At 43.9% G+C, this 21,817-nt stretch overlaps 1 protein-coding gene across 2 annotated transcripts in view; it reads right to left on the bottom strand.

Annotated features, from left to right (window-relative positions):
• The window catches only part of DAAM2 (dishevelled associated activator of morphogenesis 2), a 266,918-nt gene that overhangs the window by 218,856 nt on the left and 26,245 nt on the right, over positions 1-21,817 (bottom strand). Inside the window, exon 1 of one of the 2 annotated variants that reach the window (XM_030557289.1) lies at positions 12,487-12,582. The exons of the other annotated variant lie outside the window; for it this stretch is intronic. The gene's annotated coding sequence lies outside the window, so the exon portion shown is untranslated. Of the gene's footprint in view, positions 1-12,486; positions 12,583-21,817 lie in introns of those variants that run through there. 2 annotated transcript variants of the gene reach the window in all.

The following is a 21,817-nucleotide window of genomic DNA, read 5'->3' as shown; positions in this document are numbered from 1 at the left end:
GAGGGGGAGAGAGAGAGAGAAGAGACTGAACCCTGCTGCTATAACTCCAACATCCTTCAGCAGAAATCCGAGAGAGACCCTTGTATGTTATGACCCTCTCCTTCAATTTCCATGCAACATTTAAGGAGCCAGGAAAAACAGCACAGCAAGGGACTGTTCACTGATATTTGATAGAGTCCCTGAGAAGCAACAGCAGCTGGACAGCTGAACTCAAGACTTGCAGGATCCTGGGAATTCCACTCCAGTACCTGTGGGAGCTCTAAGAGCCCCTCGCCCACCCACAAGTTCCTGGGAATTCCCTCAACACCTCTCTCTATGAGCCTGTCTCCTGCAGACAAGATCCCAGGAAGTCTCGCTGTACCTGCTGAATTGAATCAGGCGAACTCTTGGATCTGAGCTTATCTATTTTAATCCTTTGTTACATATGAGGAAGGATGATCGGGGGTAGGGGGAGAAGAGGACAAATCAAATCTAAGTCGTCCTGCCTCTGCAACAGATGTGCTGTGTGATCTTGAGTGAGACACTGCTTCTCTGTTCCTCTCCCCCCGCCCACTCTGAAAAATGGAGGTGACACTTCCAGAACCCTCTCCCAAAAGGCAGGGGAAGATGATCTGTGTTAGGCTGGGGAGAGATAGCTCAGTGGTTTGAGCATTGGCCTGCTAAACCTAGGGTTGTGAGTTCAATCGGTAAGGGGGCCATTTAGGGATTGGGGGATTGGCCCTGCTTTAAGCATGGGGTTGGACTAGATCTCGAGGTCTCTTCCAACCCTATGATTCTATGACAGTGCTGTGTTTTGAGATCCTTTAAGTCCAAGCATTATTACAAGTATAATAAATTAGCCTATTTTATCCAAGGATTGTTGAGCTCTATCATCCCCATTTCACAGATGAGGAAACTGAGGCATAGATTGACTAACCCATTTATATCATGAGACAGTGGCAGAGACTGAAGGAGGCTATTTTTATTAGCATGTTCATCAATAACCAAGTCCTGTGTACTCTCTAGGAACCAGTTCTGTGAGCCTCCAATGCACACGTATCAGAGGAGTCCTAGAGTTATCCTAGCTAATGTACCTCTGTTGGAGGCACAGTTTAGGGAGCGCATGATGCATGAAGCTATTGCAGCTGCTGTATGCCCACCACATATAACCGCATGCACAGCAGAGGCAGTACAGGGGTCCAGAGTTCTCAGCTATTGAAGAATTTAAAAGAGTTTCAATGACTAGCAGGCAATTTCTATTGGGAAGTGGCTGTGATCAGAAGTCAGATCCTTTGACTTGCAGTGGTCTGGAGTATAATAGATGCACTACATGCATCTGTTGCCATTGAGGTGGAAGACCCCTCAGATACTCTAAAAAATTATGCTGTCATGTCAGCCTGACTGCCCAGGGAGGGAAGCTGCATGGAAATGTGTCAAAGACAAGGCAAGCCATACCCAGCCTCCCCTGACTTGCGCAAAGCGTGGGATCCTGTCAGCAGGAGGTTCCCACTATACGTCTTTGGCTGCAGCTCTCCCTCCGCCCCTGATTCTTCACTCTTCTCAGCGACTCCCCATCCACTCGGAAGGAGAACGATAGATTCCAGACATTCACTTCATCTGGAGCTCTATGAGCCACTTGCCTCATTTCTGCTGGGAAAGTGCCTGGAAGGTTGTTCTCTATTTTATTCCCCTGGCACTCTCAAAGACTTGACTGATCTGGATTCCCTCCAAAGCCTCATCAGCTGGCTCCTTTCAAGTGGATTTTTAAACACAGGGATGAGCAAGCTGGTGTGGATGAGATAACTGACCCACACCTCCACCAATCCCAGGAACATCCCCTACTCTTCTCTATCCCTAGCACCCCTCTCTCCAATTAAATCTTTCATGGTTATTGAAATAATTTTCTCCATCCTCTTCAATGTTCTTACACACTGTCCTTCCTGATCCCAGCTGGGGCTAGAATAGACAAGTCAAGGATGGGAGTGGGCACTTTTTGCTGTTTTTGTCTATGAGGGCACTCAGGAGCACTGAGATCAAAAGCCCCCAGACTGTAAAGCATCTTAACCAGAGGGCAAAGGGCAGATACCCTTGAGAGCAGGGAATGTTGTAGAGGCAGCAAGGTCTTCGCTGCACTTCCCTCTTCATCTGATCTTAGACAACATATAGACAAAAGGTAATGGATGAAATGTAACAAGGCGGTGAGCACTTGAGCAGTTCAACATTTTTCAGCAAATAAACGTCCCCTGAAAAAAGTAGTTTTGATCGACCCAGAACTATGCATGAATCTAAGCTGAAAAGATTTTTCTTGGGTGTGTGTGTGTGTGGGGGGGTCCCCTTTATAAGGTTTAGCCCAGTGATTTGAGTACTTGTCTAGGATGTAAAAGACTGAGGTTTGAATCACCATTCTGGAGCAGGGACTGGAACTCGTCTCCTGCACCCCACCCCACCCCACCACGAGTGCCCTAACCAGACTATAGGCTATGCAAGGGTGGGTTGCACACAGTTTCTCCTGTTAAAGCTAATCCATTTTGTATAAACACAAACATTCACTGTGCCAAAGAGTGTGTGAGTGTGACTCTATAGCCTGGGGATTAAGACACTCACCTGGGAGGAAGGAGATGTGGATTTAATCCTTCCTCTGAATCAGGCTAAAGGTTATAATGGTAGGGGGATGGGGGCAAAGAGATGGACCCAAACAGTTGCCTGCCTGAAATTAATTTTACTGATTTGCAGACAAATTCTTAACATTTCTGGAACTGAACCAAATATTTTGCCTGATTTTTTGGTTTGCTGAATGAACAAAAATTATTCGTGCAGCTCTAGTTGGCACATCAGTTAACACCATAGAGTTTCCTTGGTTTGATTTTTACTAAACACATCTTTGACATCTGGGCCTGAGTTTCCAGGTCTTTGGGGAGATTGGTTCATAGGAGACAGACATCGTACTTGGAACCTCCTCCATGGCCCAGTCTAAGGAGCCCAGTGCAACAAGGTGAGGAGATGAGCCTCTTTCCAAATACCATGCAATTGGTAGGTAGTCCCAAAAGCCAGCAGCAAAGAGGAACCTGCACAGATGACATGAAATCCAGTCCACAGCTGTCAAAGAAGCTGAAGCAATGGGAAAATAAGTAAGAAACCAAAGAAAAGTTATTAATGAAGATTTAATGGATTTCAAATGTTCAGATAGAGCTATGGGCTATCATCAATCTTATTCCATTCCCACCTGAAACAGGGTTGAAACATTACTAGAAAGAAGTTTCTGAAACCATTAAAAAGCCGTCAGGGAGCAATCCTTCCTGTACCATTCACTACCCCAAGAAATCTGGGGTAACACCTCCATAGTCCAAGAGATATCAAAAAAACACCGCCTGAAAACCACAGTGCTGTAACATAAGGAGTCAATTGTGAACTCTCTCCATAGCACATCAAACATGAGGCATTCATTCATTCCCGCAGAGTTAGCATTGATCTATAAGCTGCAGCTCTGTATTACACTTTCAGTACCATCCAGTTAAATCAGGAAAACATTTCCAGGGGACTGAAAGAACCAGATACAGTGAGTTGTGGATCTATTCTTGATCATATCATGGTATCAGGCACTAGGATAAAGGCTCAATAAGTGAAGTAGTACTGTAACTTTGCTTATATTCTCTCTCCATGCACATCACTATATTAATACAATTCCCTGCAGATGCTCACAGACAACCACATGCAGACAACTGTATGTTCCCATAGCCACACCCAGCCTCATACCAACATTCATCCAATATATAAACACTGCAAGCCACACACCCTCATGCGTCCAGCTACAAAGTCATATCAAAGGTGCTTAAAGGAGTTGCTCTGATGAATTTGTGGAAGCAGAGGTAAATGGAAATCTCCATTACAATATGTGGGCCCCATGCTGCCAAGCATTGCAGCACAGTCTATTCCACTTAAGGGGCCATGGTGGTGGGTATATTAAGGAGGGGGGGGGGAAGCAAGCAAGAGGATAACAAAAGAGGATTTTAAGTAAGCAAGAGGTGAACACTGATTTTCTTTTTGATTGCTCAGCCTTTAATACGTGTCTTATTAAAACTTTCATACTCCTAAGAGAAATCAATAATTCAGAGGTCTGGCAGAAAAGCCAGCACAGAGGGCTTACGATGCCACAGGGATTCCAGTACTGATGAGGTTTGTTTTTGGTTCCCAGAATAAATATGACAACATGTAAGTGTAAAGTGTTGCTCCTTTTAGTCAAGAATCTCAAAAGGACTTCAAAGATTAAACTAACTATACCTCTTGACTGCACTCCGTAAGACAGGAAAGAGAGCGTGCGTCTCTGTCTGACAGATGAGCAGAGATGAAGGACCAGACTTTTGAGAAAGCTCAGCTACTGTTTAGAAAATCTAGCCCCTTATTTTCATGGCTAAAGAGCTCAGTGTGTTCAAACTGCTTTTTTGAAAATCCAGCCAGAAGCGTCACAATGGGAGTTGCTGGGGGCTGAGCTCTGAGAAATCTATCCTCAGTTGTCAATACTAAGCACCTGCCAACCTGGCAGGGTTGGAACTCTGTTGAAAATCTGGCTCCGCAAAACTTGCCCAAAGTAAAATAGCAGGGCAGTAGAGATATAAATATATCCCTGTAGTGTTTCCAACCCGAACAGTGGATGTGTTAGTGAAACTGACCAAGTTTCTCTTCTAAACTGATGCAGCTAGTAAACAAGCAGCATAAAGAGTGAAAAGTAACTTCAATTTTTAAAGTTATTTCAGAACGTTAGATAATTAAATCTATAATTTGTTGAGACTATACTATATTTAATAGGACAATGTTTTGTTTTTTATAAGCTCAGAGACATAGGCCATAGTAAATACCTACAGGTATCAATGCATAATTTGCAAAAATGCTTTAAAGTAATAACTTAAATCTAAAAAAAAAAAAAAAAAAATTACTCCAACAAATTCAGTTTGTCCTAAAGTTGAGATTCAGCCTCTTGGCTTTTATCACAATTTGTACATCACTGATACACATTCTCTCAATCCCACCTTCAAGCCTAGGTTAAAAAAATAAATAGTCCTTCCTAGACTGATCCTCAAGTTAGACAATAACCACAAAAATTCACAAAATCAGTCTTCCTAGAGGTCCCATGGATTCCCAGTTGGTCCAAGGGAAGAATGGAGAACCTGGAAACAGATTTTGCAAAGCTTAAAGGAGTATGGAAAAAACTACATCAGGAGTTGGTAATGGGATACAGAACCTCTTCCCACCAGGTGAGTGGGCCAAAATCAGTTGTAATAATGACCATCTTATGGCTGTTCATATGAAATGAGTTGGAGGAGTCTGGTCAGCTCATAATGAATGAGACACTGAATACAATATTTATTCTTTGTAATAAAGTAGCATCCAGGGCACTAATCAGCATTAGCAAAGCACATTTAGGCAAGCAAAGCCCCTGATCCGAGCAGCCCACAATCTAATTATCATCACAATTGTAACTAATTGCCCTGCTGCTGGCAAAGGATGAAATTGAATAGGGAGACTGAAGGAGGCTATCGGTACTGTAGATCGGGGGAAAACAATGGTAAAGGGCAGGTTGGTAGAAGTTAACCCTGTTATTGTCCAAGCTACACTGATTTTGTGGATAAACAGAGAAATTCGGTCTTCAGGGCTGTCTGTTTGGCATCTTCTACCAGAACTAAAAATTCACTTGAAGAAGGGAAAATGAAAACGAAAGACCATGCTCACTTGTGAAGCTGCCCAGGATTTGGGAAAGGTAACTCCACTTCACTGGGTGGAACACTTAACTGATTAACGTAGGAGCCAATAGAGGTATGCTAGCCCCAGTTCCTCACGCACCTTTCTTTTCAAATGAATACTGCTGGGGAGTGGGGACAGGCACATCAAATCATGTCCCTTCTCTTTTTATTAAAGAATCAGATTGCTATCAAATATTTTGTTTGCCTACCAGTAGATAAAACTGCACCTTTGAAATGTTTTCCCAAAAAACCCATTCATAAGCAAATGCTTAATTTCCAGTTTATGTTCTTTAGTCAGAATGTTTTAGTTCTAGTAAAATAAACTCCCAAGAAGTGGGAGGAGAAAAGACTCCTTCCCTTCCCTTGGTCTCATTGCAATATTCTGGCAACTGCCTAAGTCAAGGGCAGTCAGAGCAAAGGTGAAGTGATATAGTACTTATAAAACTGCCTCTAAGGGAATTGGGGTTTATTTTTTTTGATACACTGAAAATGATAACACAAGAACTTTTCTTCTGGCATTTGCTTGGGCTTCATCAGCTGCTGGAAAAGATCATCTTAGCTGAAATTACAGGGTTTCTCCATTCACTTTCAGTGGATTTCAAAATAAACACAGCTATATGATCGTGCCTCAGAGCTAGGTAAGGTTACATGTCCCAACACATTTAGAAAGAAGCTGCAGAGCTAGACATAATGAGGCACGCACACAACATTGTTTTATAGTTTAACCACCAGGTTGAAACAAAGCCTCTGATACTAATGGGAAAAGCTGGAGGGGAAATCAGAAAGAAGACTCTGCTTGTCCTTAGCCCACCTTTCTATGCATGGGTATTGCATTAGGCATCACATAATATGGGAGATCATTCAGGTGATCCCTGCTCACCCACCCACACCCCTCAGCCTGCCAAAGACCAAATATTAGACCCAGGAGAGAGACAACAGTGCAGGCAGCTGAAAATGATGAGCGATGAAGGACTTAGTCATTAGTTACATTTCCTATATGCTCCTCTTCACACATCAGCAGTTCTGCCATAAACACCTTAAAAATAACAAACAGGACAGCATGAGAGGAAGGTAAATTGGAAACTAAACTGAGGAAGTGGGTATTCACCCACGAAAGCTCATGCTCCAAAACGTCTGTTAGTCTATAAGGTGCCACAGGATTCTTTGCTGCTTTAAAAAAAGTTAAGCTCTCTTCTAATGATGGAGTTGAGAGATGCGGTGCACTGACTCTCAGGAGCACCTCGGGCTTTTCCTTTTAATGGGGATGCTTTATAATCTCTGGTCTTTTGAAATTCTCCGGTCACAAAAGGGAGGGGGGCTTCCAATAGGGTGTTTCCAGTTGGGCCCAGAGACTCTGGAAAACGCTCTGTCCTCCCTCCCCCACTTCATCACCTTGGTCCAAAATAGTCTCAACCTGATGACCTTCTGATCATGCTGCAAAGTCATCACTTATTTGACAGGGGTTTTTGGTTTTGGTGGGTTTTTTTTCTTGGGGGGGGGGGGAAAGAGGAGTTTGATAGTATGTTCCTGGAATAGAGAAGGAGTGGGGAAGAGGGACTTTCCTGTTGCTTCAATTTATTGGCTGGCTGAGTTCATAGTTATTTGACTAGGATTATTTAAATGATGCTGGGTGGTCATTATTGTGTCCCTGTAAATTTAGATAAATGTTAGGGCAGCTAAAAGCTGTGTGTGAGACTAGTTTTCATTGTTGCTTAACTAATGAAATGATTAAAAAAAAAAAAATCGTATGTCCACAGACACTGAAGTTCTTGGGGAACTCCTGCCGCTGCAGGCAGCCCAGAGCCCTTTGAATCCCGGCCACAGCTCTGGTGGCCGGGCTGGGGCCAGGATCTAAAGGGCTCAGGGCTCCCCTCAGCGGCAGGAGCTCTGGGCCCTTTAAATCCCTGCCCCAGCCCCGCAAAGCTCAGGGTTCCCCTGGCGGCATGAGCCCCGGGCCCTTTAATTTGCCCCTGAGCCCGGGGGGGGGGGGGCTCCCAGCCACCTCTTCAGCTGGGAGCCCCTGACTGATTTAAAGACCTTTAAATCTTGAGAGGCCATGCCCCTTCTGGATTAGGCCACGCCCACTAAGGACTCCAGCAGGTTAAGTAAGTTACTTTCACCCCTGAACCTAGTAAATAAGAAATCAAGAGATCATATGAACAGCAGAGAGCAAAGCCAGATCCAACTCTGTTAAGTAAGCACCAAAAACCTTACAGTTCTCTTACTGCTCTCCAGGAAGCCAAGGTTCTTCTCAGTGAAGTGCTGCTATGGAAAAATATAGTAAGCAGACAATGAAGAAGTTAGCATCTCCCATAAAGAGCTTAAACTGGAAGACCTGCGAAACAAAGCCTACCAGTCACTAAGGCCATGTCTACATCTAAAATTTTGCAGCGCTGGTTGTTACAGCTGTATTAGTACAGCTGTATAGGGCCAGCGCTGCAGAGTGGCCACACTTACAGCAACCAGCGCTGCAAGTGGTGTTAGATGTGGCCACACTGCAGCGCTGTTGGGCGGCTTCAAGGGGGGTTCGGGGAACGCGAGAGCAAACCGGGAAAGGAGACCAGCTTCCCCGCGGTTTGCTCTCGCGTTCCCCGAACCCCTCTGCAAACCGCAGGGAAGGAGACCAGCTTGCTCGGGGTTTGGGGAACGAGAGAGCAAACCGGGAAAGGAGACCAGCTTCCCCGCGGTTTGCTCTCGCGTTCCCCGAACCCCTCTGCAAACCGCAGGGAAGGAGACCAGCTTGCTCGGGGTTTGGGGAACGAGAGAGCAAACCGGGAAAGGAGACCAGCTTCACCGCGGTTTGCTCTCGCGTTCCCAAACCCCCTGCAAACCGCAGGGAAGGAGACCTGCTTGCTTGGGGAACGGGAGAGCAAACCGCGGCGAAGCTGGTCTCCTTTCCCGGTTTGCTCTCGCGTTCCCGAACCCCCCTGCAAACCGCAGGGAAGGAGACCTGCTTGCTCGGGGTTCCGGGAACGCGAGAGCAAGCTGGGGAAGGAGACCAGCTTGATTACCAGAGGCTTCCCCCTTCCACGGAGGTCAAGAAAAGCGCTGGTAAGTGTTTACATTGGATTACCAGCGCTGGATCACCAGCGCTGGATCCTCTACACCCGAGACAAAACGGGAGTACGGCCAGCGCTGCAAACAGGGAGTTGCAGCGCTGGTGATGCCCTGCAGATGTGTACACCTTCAAAGTTGCAGCGCTGTAACTCCCTCACCAGCGCTGCAACTTTCTGATGTAGACAAGCCCTAAGCAAAAGTGAACCGTAATTAGGAACTGAACTGTCAGCAACCAGCATAGTAATGACAGGTCTCAGTCTGGCTAGACTCACAAGGTGGTGCCAGTGACAGCTTAATTGAATGTCAGACAAGAGTTCAGGCTTCATAACAACTCCAAGGTCATGGGTATCCTTTGAAGGGTTCAGAAAAGTATTGTGCGATTACAGAAAGAGTTCAGCATGGGTGACCTTAGAGGCATCACAACTGGGGAGGGGGGGGAAGAAACATTCAAAGCAGCACAGTTTTATCTGTGCCAAGTTTAAGAAAACAGAAAGGGCATCTCCAAATTTCAGAAATCACACACATATAGCAAATAAAGACGATGCAATGCAGGTGCCAGGGTAAGATGCAATCCCATAGGCCTGCTCTACACTAGAAAATTAGGTCTGTTTAACTATGTCAGTGGTGTGAAAAATCCACACTCATGAGCTGCATAGTTAAACTGAATTAAAATCCCTGTGTAGACAGCACTAAGTCGACACAAGAATTCTTCCATCTCTCAGGGAAGGTAGATTACCTACACTGAAGGGAGAACCCCTACCATCAGCATAGGCAGTGTCTACACTGAAGACTGACGGGCACAGCTGTGACACTGTAGCATTTTAAGGGTAGAGAAGCCCAGTGCCTAGAGCAAATGCCTAGTGCAAAATAAAGCAAACCTTAAAGTAGAGTCCTATAGAACATAAAGTAGCAGCTGGGGTCAATTACTCTGGACTGTTTCAATTCTAGGGATAAATTGGGAGCATCAGTCTGAGGATTTAGTAAATTGGAAAACAAACTGGATGAAAATCATCTACAGGTACTAATCAGTCATGTTGACCAAGAAAGTAGTCCAGGAGATGCAGCCAATAATCATTTAACCTAATCAGTAGTCAGCAGAGGGCAGAAAAAGAGAGAGAAGTCAAGTTATAATGGACACCCACAGCAAGTGAACAGCCTGGCTGCTAGCAGGAAGGTCAGCAGGAGGCAAATTCACCCCAGTGTTTGATAGGTTTATCCACATTCTCAACTAAACTTGCTGCACCAACCACTAAGTTTCATGAGCAGAAAGAGAAAGTTACTGCTGCACAGAGGTGAATCAATAGTCCTAAACAGAGGGAGATTCAGTCCTTGTAGTAAAGCCGCCAAGACAACATTTTCTCCAGGGCATCCTAGCAACCAATCATTCAGGGTTTCTTTCCTACTCAGGGATTAGGCAAGTAACCTACCATCTCACCTAGTACTTATGGGCAGCCCCTTCACCTCCCTGAGAAGGCTCAAGTATCCTACACAATGACAGCAACACCTCCAGCTAAGTAATACAATCAGGCAAATTGTTTAAAGCAGGGTGATAAAAGAAACTAGATCCATGAAATGCAAAGTAAGCAGCACCTAGACAACTGACTTGTGCCCACTAGAGAAAGCAGCAAATCAGCATTATCTTTTAAAGAGAGAAAGAATGAACAAGAACATTTAGGGGAAAATCCTACCTTGGAGATTGCATCATGTACCCACTTCTCATCCATGGATGACTGACTACCTGCCTAGTGTCTGAAAACCCACTACATCAAGGACATGCTCTCCCCTAATGACTCTCTCAGAGCCTCTTGCAGTTCAGCCATGTGACCGCAGCTCATATGCACCACCGTCCCAGCACACAGAACAGTGCACTGAAACAGTGAATGAAGTGTGGTCACAGAGTATCTGAATGAGCAGATTTCATACATTCACCCTGTTTTAATCTGCTTTTCCCATAATGGCTTACATTGAGGATTCAGAGACTGTAAATCCACCCCACATCAGGTAGCAGGAGTGAAAGTTAAGAACCCCAGACGGTCATGCAGCTCAAGACAGACCAGTACAAAAGGCACAATCCCAATACAGACACTTTGATTACCTTTGAACTTGATATGGCAGCTCAGACCCTTCTCTATCTATAACACAATTGTATTAGTTTAATAATATTTTGGTCCTATCTAGTGCCAGTCACATGAGGATCTCAGACTTACAGTCGCACCCCTATAAGGTAGCTTAGTATTTTTAAAACCCATTCATGTGTATATACGGTATTTATGATATGCTCTAACCCTTATTTTATAGAAGGGTAAAATGAGACTCAGAATGGTTAAGAGACTTGTTCAGAACAATGCAGCATAACTGGTACAGCTGGGATCAGAACCTATTCTCAATGGCTACTCCCACCCTCCTGGCCTCCCCAATCCTAATCACTTGACAATATTTGGTTAAAACATGGAAATGGTATTGGGGAGTCAGGACTCCTCGGTTCTAAGACTCCATCCCCTGCACTAAATCACTTGACCATATTTGAGACAAACAGTTTTCAGACTCAGTGCTGAAATTCCTACCTGCAACTTGGTTAACATTGAATTAGACCTTCTTGAAAGAAGCATGTGTCAGATATTCTAACAAGCCTTTTAGATTTAGCATCATCCTTCCTTTTCCTTACCCAGGCTGAATCTACATATGCAGCACAAAACACAAAGTGCGACCACCATTCAACATTTTGCACATTTGCTTTAGTAGCTGGTGTGTAGCACTATTTCTCTGCAGTGCTCAAAAAGCTGTGTCAGTGGGTGAAACAAGAAAACACATCAATTAAACATTGAACTCCTTTCAGCCATAAGTCTGGAATCTCATTTTTATAAGCAGGCTCAGATTTGATTGACAGAAGTTTTATTCTTGTACCAAGTCAAATCATTAACCTACTTTTGTCCCCTGAAGCGCAAAAAAAATCAGGCCACTGAATAGATGCACCTACCTTTGGATGCTATACTGTAGAGGTTGCTGCATAGATGTATCATTTTTTACCACTTTATCACCATTAAGTTGTTCACAAATGAGTTTTACCAACTTCCCTGGCCAGTTTACTGTGAATTACAACCAAATGCAGCAACACCGCCCTCTGTCTGCCACTGAGAAAATTGGCATTTTGTGTCATTGCCTACCCTTCCAGATCTACCAATACATTTTATCTGAAATGCATCAATATCTATTCACCACTTGCTTAAAAGTACTTCAAAATCTGATGGCCTTTAAAGAGGTTGTTGACAGCAATCTATCCCTACTACACAGTCAACTGCAATTTTTTTAAAAAAATTGCCAAACATGAAATGTTTAAACCTTTTAAAGTAAATGACAAGTCACTTTATTTCAAACACCTTGACTTTTTTTTTTTTTTAAGATCACCCTCTTGAATCATCCTCACTACAAAAGCCAATTAGAGCTCTTACCAGCTTCCTCCCTACTACACAGAAGCACTTGCTGGCTTTCCCCTTCCAGCTCCTGCAGCCAAGTGTTAATGTGGAAAAGGGATTTTAAAATAGAAAGAAGAATGCTCAAGATCTACTTTACATTTTTATTTTCCCCTCATGTTTTCCCAGCTGCTCTATTCAGAAGATAATATAAAAAACCCAACTGCCTGCAAAGAATATTAAAAATAAAAAGAGGCTTGAAAGCTGCAGTCCAAAGAGGAGGATGTGACTTTAGTTTGACTTACCAATTTTATCCAGCTGTATGTTTTCCTACTTGATTTTTACAGCAGCTGATCTCAGCGCTCAGGAACGTCCATCCTGTGTCAGAGAGCCAGGCAGGAGTACTGATCTCCACGCTGGATGTTACTGCATGAGCTGCAGATGGGGTGGCTGCGTGTGTATACACTGTATTCGGATAAAGATCAAGAACTGTTTCCCATTCCACAGCCCAGCTACAGTGCTACAAGCTTTAGGAGGCAGGGCCTTCCTCTGCTACTGTGCTACACTTTCTTAAAGAGACAAGCTCCAGTTTGACAGGCAATACCAATGAACGGGCTCTTGAAAAAAACAGAATGGGATGGTGTTTGGAGCAGGAGAGGTGGGAGTTGTGTTCTCATTGTCTGAGACCTGGCTGATATCCATCAGGATATGAAATAGTTTCCTGCATGCTTCATTAACAACAAGACTTTAGTCTTCCACACAGCCTTTCATTCAAGGCTATCAGAGTATTTTTCAAAGGCGGGTAGGAATTATTATACAAACAATTTGCTCAACATCACCTGGCAAATCTGTGGCAGAAATGGGACTAGAAAGCAGGTATCCCAACTCCAGATACCTGAGCTAAACACTAGAGCGCGCGTGTGCACACGCACACACACACACCACCCCCCTGAGTGAAGAATGGCTGAATATACACATACATCTTATCCAATCAGGGATGGCTGCAAGTGACTCACATTACATTGTCCTTAAAAGTATTTACGCCCTTCTAGGGCAGAGAGCATATTTTAACAAATGCAAACCTATAATTTCCCCATTTCTTCACTCTCTCACTCATTCTGAAAATAACTTTAGAAAATCCCTTGGAAACAGTGGATTGCTACCAGACTACTCTCCAGCTTCCCATTCAGGAGATGTGTGTGTTTTAAGTGTACCGCACCTTAACATGGAAGGAGTTGCTCCCTCTGTTGATTAGGGGGCAAAGCTGAGAGTCCAACCCCAGTGGAAGTTACAGACAGAGTAACACATGTTTCCAAATAGAGATTATGTTTGTCCTTCCTTTTTGTCCTTTTCCTTAATCACAAATATAAGTAATCCAGCCTGAAAGTAGAGTGTTTGCTCTTTGTATACAGAAAACATGAACTCTTTGTACAATAACTAAATAATAAAAAACCACCAACAACCAAAACACATTACAAGAAAAAAATACATTAAAAAATTTCTGATCGAACCATAAAAAGGCAGGACATATTACAAAAAAAGAAAAAGCAACATCACCTGAAAAAAGCAACACCTCCAAAGGAACCAGTTAGATGAGACAAAGGGAAGCCAATTCATGGCTGCCCTGTGCCTTGCGCAGTCATTTGCTCTAGCACACCCTGGACATACAATACGAGTATTGCAGTGTGTTAGCATTTCACACCCATTTTGCACAATGGTGACAATTACAAAAGGTGCAGGGCACTAGAGACCCAGACTCAGACCCTTCACAAATGGGCTCAGTGGATGCCAGCTAACCAGAGGGAAGGTGTGTTCTTGCACTGTGAGTGGAGAAGCTATCCAACCACACTTCGAAATTATGAACTTCAGCACTAATAGCCAAGTGTTAAGCCACCAGGGCCCATCATCGTTCTTCTAGCATGAGCTCTGCTACCAACCTTGGCTGCATGCCGGAGAAAGTGTATATGATTTAAACATTAAATTAGCATCAGTTACTCAGAGGGGAAAAAGCCTTCCCACATCCCAGTCTCCACACCAGTGTGTTAGTCCTCTCCTCCCACTCATATCCTTGTCTGTTACTTTTCCCACTCCCAATCCCATTAGTCCCCTTCTCCCAGCCCCTCAGCTCTCCCTCCTCCAAGCTAGGCACTTTTCAGCAGCTGCGGCTGTTCCCCTTTCCCTACCAGCTGTTTAGTGTGCCCAGCGCAAGACTCCTCCCCTAGCTCCCTGTGACATTTCATTGGAGGTAAGTGGAGGGAAGGGGAAATGAGAGCATGACAGGCTCTGATTGACTAACAAGGGGAGAAGACAGGGAGAGCCCCAAGGTACAGGACAGAGGGCCTGGAGCCAGAAATTTAGCAGGGAGGCTGGAAAAAACCTGAAGCTTCTGACTGAAGTCATGGGTTAGGCAGGTTCGTGTGCTACTAACAGTCTCCCTTCTCATCTTGGCACCTTGTACCGTACCTATGCTGTGTGTTCCAAAAGAAACTGCATCTCAGTCTGCGCCTTACGAGAAGGAAAGAAGAGACCACAGGGACCTGACTAGGTTATCCAAATCCCCCACTGGACTCTCAGTTCAGCACACAGCTGTGTGAAATAGGTACAGAGCGCTTGACTAAGAGATGGCAGAGCAGGAACATTGCCATGTGCAAATATTTGATGAAGATGGACACCAAAGATGAAGAATTACAGAACTGAAGGGGGTAATCTCCCATGAGAAGGGATGGGAGGCTCCACTACAAGGCACTTTTACAACTAGACTGGGCAAAACACCAGAAACTGTCCTGTAAGAGACAATCCTGAACTATCCCCAGTGAGAGGGACTGGATGATCTGGTAGATCTTCTCCATTTCTAACATTTATGTGCCTAAACATGGATTTGAGCATCCAAATGTGGGATTTGGCTGTTCTGATCTAATCACCAGACCATGATCTATTAATAGGACTTATGGGTTCTATTCTTGGCTTTAAGGGGGAAATGGCATTTAATGGTTAGAGAAAAGGACTGGGACTTAAAGGTTCTGCTTTCTGTTTCCAGCTTTACCACTAACTCAACATATGACACTGGAGAAAAAAAATCTAACTGTTCTGTGACTCAGTTTCCCCAACTATAATAGATACCTTAAAACTAACCTACATCACTGGGGTGTTGTGAGGATGAGTTAATTCATATTTGTAAAGTGCTTTCACAGCCTTGGAGGAAAGCAGCTACAGAAGACAAAGTTTGGCTATTAAGAGCTCTTGCTGCCTCCCTGAAGACCAAGTGTTCTGTTTAGCAAGATGATGACCAATCCTACAGCACTTACTCCCAGGAATATCCTCATTGATATTTGTCAACACACAAGCAGCAACCATATACTTTCAGGAGGAATGACTTATTTTAGATTAAGGGGCAATAATAAAACCTAGGAAAGGAATCTCTGAGCAAGAGCAAAGTGTGCATGTCTCCCTCTAACATGCAACTCACAAACTGTCTCAGAACATGGCAGCCATCTCTGCAGATAAGCAGCTCCCTTAGAAATTTAAGGGCACAGTATAAAACAAATGAGGTCAACAAAGAAATCAAGGAACTACTTAGGCTCTGCAGGATTGGGTCCAAAACTAGACATTTTCAGGCTCTGTATTATGATAACAGAATTGTTATTAGTCTCGTAATTTTAGGATAACAGAATGTGAGTGAAATCATAGACCCATTCATTGATTTCAGTGGCATCAGGATTTAAACCCATATTCCTTACTTTTTCAGCTGTTCCTGATGCTTCCCAACCTGAAATCACAATCCTGTATTGAGGGCATTATGATCATTTCCTTGGTAATCAGGTTTGATGGCTCAAACAAGGTGTTATTACTCCAGATAAGGAAGAAGCAACAGGATCATATCAAACGTCAAAGAAGTAAAAGTTCTGTTGGATCCATAGCAAAAGGAAAGAAAAAGTCAGGGAGAATAGACATTTTAAGATGATCAGTTATGCCACACACAAAAATAATTAATTCCACATTGAATGCTCTGCAAAGGTTTCTGTGAAATGTCACACTGCCTTTGGAGATCTAAATTGTTTGTTCAATCCAGTCTCAAAACAAAGGGACAGGGGCATTACTAATCTGAGAACAAAGGTGCCCATTGTGAATGGAGCTTCAGTGCCAGGCTCCCTGCTCCAACCATCAAGGAGATTAAACACCACAGCTCTACGGACAGGGCTGAGTGCCATGCCTCACGCTATCGCTCACAGGCTGCTACCACACTCAGTGACCCTCTTACTGTTCAATCACTTCAGGATACAAAACTAGCAAGTCTTTATTTTAATCTCTTCTCTGCAGAGACTGATTCTGCACAGACCCCTTCTAAAATGGCATGCAGCGCTATGAGTGTCTCCTGGCTATGCTGTGCTGAATACATGCAGAAAGATTGGTACTGCCAATGTTCATGGCAATGCCAATAAGGATGACATTATGTTTCACCATATTGCCACCAGAAGTATCAGTTCCCTTGGGAAGGGCAGCACAGAGAAATATATTGACAATACAGACATTGGTATAGCTTCATTTAGTTAGCTGAACTCTTTTTATTAGAAGAGTTGGGGCCTACCCAAAACCCAGATCTAAGGGTTTGATCCTGCTCCCATTGACTTTAATGGTGCAGGATCAGGGTCAAAATACCCCTGAATTTGGGAGGCTTGAATTCCAGGTTCAAACTTTTCACCTTGACCCATCTCACTAAGGGATCAAACCTCAATCCCAGACCTGAGCACTCTTTAAAGAAGTTGGGATTTGGAGCTGGACTCAGCTAGTCTAAAAGATGGAAAGTTAAAGCATTAACAAAACTGGTAGGTTTGTAGTTTTCCAGTTGGCCAATAATGGTGTGCCTATCCCAGAGCATACTTCTAATGAAGTTAGCTTGAAATGGAGATGGATTTGTTGGTTTACTTCCTTTTTAGAGCATCTGCAGTACCACGGACACTGGCATGCTGTGAGGAGAGGGTTTATTAGTTAACTGCTGCTGCTAGAAGAGTAAATGTTATTTGTTGTTGTTTCAGGTCCAGTATGAAGTGAGGAGGTTTGCTTAGTTTCTCAATGAATATTTAAAAAATAATATTCAGAGCTGAAAGTCCCTCCAGATTAGTAACAGATGTAAAGTAATTCAAAGTGCTGGGCCTCAACAACTGGACAGCATCCTTTGTTCAAAGGAAGTCAATATAATAGCTACCTAATTATTTGTAGCAGTCCTCAGTACTACAGAGGGAGGCTCTCAGCTGCTCCAACACAAAGATACTAGCCTAAATATTGCTCTGCTAAATTAAAGTCTGCTTTGGAATCACAGAAGGGCCTGAACCACAAGATTCAGCTCCAGACCTGAATGTTCCCAAAGTTGGGGGACATTTCAGTCCAGGGTTAGGGATTGGCCAGTCATAGAAGTTCAGGCCAAGCCAAACACCAAGTTCAGATCTGGATCCAAAAAGTTTATTGGATCTGGGGTATTGGTTTGGGCCTTCTTGTAGATGGCACATTGCAGCTTCCTCTCTGTAAGTTCTAGTCTCCCCGTTCCACACTCATCTCCTCCTCCTCCCTTCCCAGACCCCTTTTAAAACCTCTTATTCTGTAGCTATTTAGATTTTGTAAGTGGGTTGTATGAGCTAAGAGAGCTGAGCCTGGAGTGAGGAGAAAGCAGAGCTGGCACTACTAGAGCAGCTGGGAAGAGGGCTGAAAGGCAACCTTTTATTTTTAGCCAGCAGAAAAAAGTTTCCGAGCTATTGGAGAAATAAAGCTGGGGGTGACCTAGCTAGGAGTAAGGCAAACTAAAATCTTTCTAAAAGTAAATTGTCTCCTTATTTGCTTCCTGTAACTGGGCCCACCACCTCCCATGCACGCCTTCATGGTATAGGGGCATACTACAGGTAGACTGACTGTTGAACTGTTCAAACAGAAGCTGCCTCTGGGTTTTTCCTTGGTCAAAGATACTCCACTGTAGGAACCAGGTTTATACATATACTGCAAACAACACTCAACATCCCCAAACCAAGTCCACATAACACAAGATTTCTCTTCCTCCTGCCTGCCCAGGGTCTTTCCAATCTCTCCCCAGATCTCCTTAGTAGGCACCATTTCTTACTCACCACAGCTTTCTACACTTCCCCTTTCACTGTAGCCAGCTGCTGCCCTTTATAGGGAAGTGCCTGATTCAACCCAGGTGTGCCTCATTCCATAATCAGGGTTGGCTAGCCCCAGCCCAAAAGGGGCAAGCCTCCCTGTTACGCTTCCCTTGTAGTTGAATTACAGCTGCTCAGATTTTACTTCTGCCTCAGTGTTAGTGAAGCACAGATCATTGCTTTGTGAAACAGAGCACCACTCTAATGACCCCCTCATTGCTGTGTGCTTGTTTCATATATATATTCCCATCCCTCCTAGAAAAAGAGATTGGCATTGGGATTTGGACTCCTAAGTGCCTAAATGTCTTTTGAAAATGAGATTTAGGCTCCTAAATCATTTAAGTATTGTAATACTGAACCCAGCAATGCCTAAATACCTTTAAAACTCTAGGCCTAAGAGACTAATGCAGTTCCCAGCTATGAGCACACAGTGCCTAGTGACTTCCAGGGATATCCCCACAGGGTATGTGAAGAAGGAAGTGAAACCTAATGTACATGAACACAGAAAATAAAAATTTCCATACTGGGTCAGACCAGTTGTCCATCTTAGTCCAGTATCCTGTCTTCCGACAGTGGCCAATGCCAGATACTTTCAAGGGAATGAATAGAAGAGGGCGATCATCAAGTGATCTGTCCTCTGTCATGCAGTCCCAGCAGCTGGCAGTCAAGTCAAATCAACAAATCCATGAAAACAAGAAGCAACAGCCCTATGAAGTCTTTGAGGGTATCTATCTCACTACAGAATCAAAGAAAAATAATTTATTCCTGGATTGGAGGACATTCCTAGTCTTGGCTCAAAAGTGGGGAAGACCCATTGGTCTGGCTGAGCTCCACTGCCGGGGGAAGAAAAGATGGCTTTAAGCTGCCTTTGTTCCTCCCTGGTCAGGGGCAGCTTTGGCCTAGAGTGTGACTTGAGGCTGCTGTAAACTATACCCAGCTGTCCATGACCTCTAAGATGCTGTTCAAACAACCAGGGAATTTAGAGGTGCTCCAGTCACATGTCCTATTGCTTGACCTTACCCTCTACCATACGGGGGGCAGGGCATGGGAATGTAGTAGAGCTACTTACCATCTGCACACCACCTAGGAATTCCTCTCCAGTCACAGGGAATTCCTAAGTAGCCAGATCTATGAGGGTTCTATCTGCTTTGCATCATCTGAGAGTAACTGGAGCAGGTTACTGGCCCAGTAACTCGTTCTCTGATCTTTGGCACGCCACTTAAAAATCTCTGTAAAATGGGGACAACAATACCTGCCTATGTCCCTATTTTTTGTAAATGTTAGAAGGATTAATTAGTGAATGTGGATACAGTGTGCCATGTAAATTCTAAATACTAATATTCTGTAGCGTTTACAGGCAATTTAAGTGGCAGAACTGATCCCTTAGTAAGAGGCTGTGATCTATTAAGAAAGAAGCTGATCTTATTATAGCAATGGATTATAAATGACATTTATTCTCAAACCACTCTTCTGCCAAGCTCTTCATCAGTTTTTGCTATTTTGCCATACTTAACCCACCCTGATTTTCCTGGACATGGCATGACTTCCCATCACACAGAAATTATCCTACTCTGTGACACACACTTTCCTGAAGAACACTGGGCTTTCCTTACAGGAATTCCTGTATACTTAGGAGCCCTGGAAATATGACAACGTTCCTACGGAAAGGTGGCTCCATGCTCTTAGGCACGGGGTGCTGAGTTGTTCCCTTGAAAAGCTGCTTGATCTCGAAGGGCGGATGGGAGGAAAAAGGAGGGGTTTAAAGCAGCTTTGCTATACTTCCCAGGATGACTTCTAGTGTATTAGGAATGATGCAGTGAGGCACTAAGTGGTACACAAGGGATTAACAGTGAGACTGCGTAGCTCCAGAAACAAAAACCTACATTAATATTTGGTGAAGGGGCTGACTGAGGCCCGGTCAACATTTAAAATTTAGATCGACACCACAGCATTGCTCAGGGGTGTGAAAAATTCACAGCTCTAAGTGCCATAGCTATGCTAGCCTAGGCCCCTGGGGTAGAGGTGGCTGAAGATGGATGGAAGAATCCCTCTGTCAACCTAGCTACCTCCACTCAGAGGGGTTGAGTTCCTACAGTGACAAAGAACACCCTTTCCATCACTGTAAGAAGTGTCCACACTATGGAACTACAGTGGCATTGCTACAGCGCCATAGCTGTGCCACTGTAGTGCCTGTAGTGTAGACACAACCTGAGATAAGAAGAGAGGCACACCCAGACTCTGCAAGACTTAGTTCCATCAGTGGTCATGTGAGCCAGTAGGAGATTCAGTATGTTTCAGGAGAGCAGCACATTTATCTAGGAGATGGGCCCTGATTCTCTACTCTGGTAGACCAGTTTTATACCACTGTACCTCTGTTGAAATCAACAGTTACACTGGCTTAAAACTCAGATAAGAGAGTGAGAATCAGGGCCTAGATTCGCACTCATCTGTGGAGTAGATGCCTGGATCGATTATTAGCTCATGGAATACTACCCATGCAGGAGGAGAAATCAATTGCCTGACAGAAGATCCATGTTGTCAATCACGATGAATTACTTACCTTCGGTAAAGTACTTTAAAGATGTATCATGCAAATTATTAATAGGGATGGAAAGTAAACATGTCCCTTTACCACTCATTGAAACTCAATGAAAACTATTCGCAATTGGAGCTGTGAACCAAGTCTAGTATTTGTGTTTCAAGGAGCTGAGTTTGGCCCCTTATGTTTAATCATATTAATTAGTCATGTTTTGGGTTTTTTAATCCCTATAGGAGCATGATGGGGTAAAAAGAACACAAAGGGCATAAACATGCTCCTTCTGAAGCCTTTAGGAGCTTTACTGCCCAGTTCTGTGGGGGCATGATTAAGCCTGAGTCCTGGGGCCTCATTCACCATTGCCTACACCTTGTGCAGTCATTCACACCTGTGTAATGTCAGTACCATCCAGATCTGGTAACATTTTACACCATGTTGCACTGTGTAAATGACATCTCAAGATGCAGGAATCATAGAGTCAGTCCCTTTCCCTTCACAACGTTTCTGTTCCTGGATGGTGGAGACAGCATGAGAAGAGCAGATCTCTTGTTATTTCAGCCCCTTAGAAGACTCCTGCAAACACCATAAAAACATAAATGCCAATACAAATTTCAAGACTTTAGCACTGATTACAGTTTACGCAGAATTTGAGTGCTCAGCCCTATTAACAACATAGAGCCTCCTCCCTACAAACCAAAGCCTTGTAGGATTTTAAATTTAATTGAGGAAGAAGATAGAGGAGAGGCAGTTCTTGTCCCAAGGAGTTAAGAGAGTGTTTTGTTTGCACTGGAGTCCATAGTGAGTCAAAATAAGAAAAATATTAACTACACAGAATCAAGCAAGTTATTGAGCTATCGCTTCCAATCAGCCAGAAAGGATCTTCTCTTCTTATTCCTTAACTTAAAAGAGAAAGTTCAACTTAAAAGCCTTCCCATCTTCACTACAATTATTACCAAG

The sequence above is a fragment of the Gopherus evgoodei genome, chromosome 3 (genome assembly GCF_007399415.2).
Source record: "Gopherus evgoodei ecotype Sinaloan lineage chromosome 3, rGopEvg1_v1.p, whole genome shotgun sequence".
Taxonomy (NCBI): domain Eukaryota; kingdom Metazoa; phylum Chordata; order Testudines; family Testudinidae; genus Gopherus; species Gopherus evgoodei.
The sequence above is the reverse complement of the archived record's forward strand: the minus strand, read 5'-3'. Positions and strand labels throughout refer to the sequence as shown.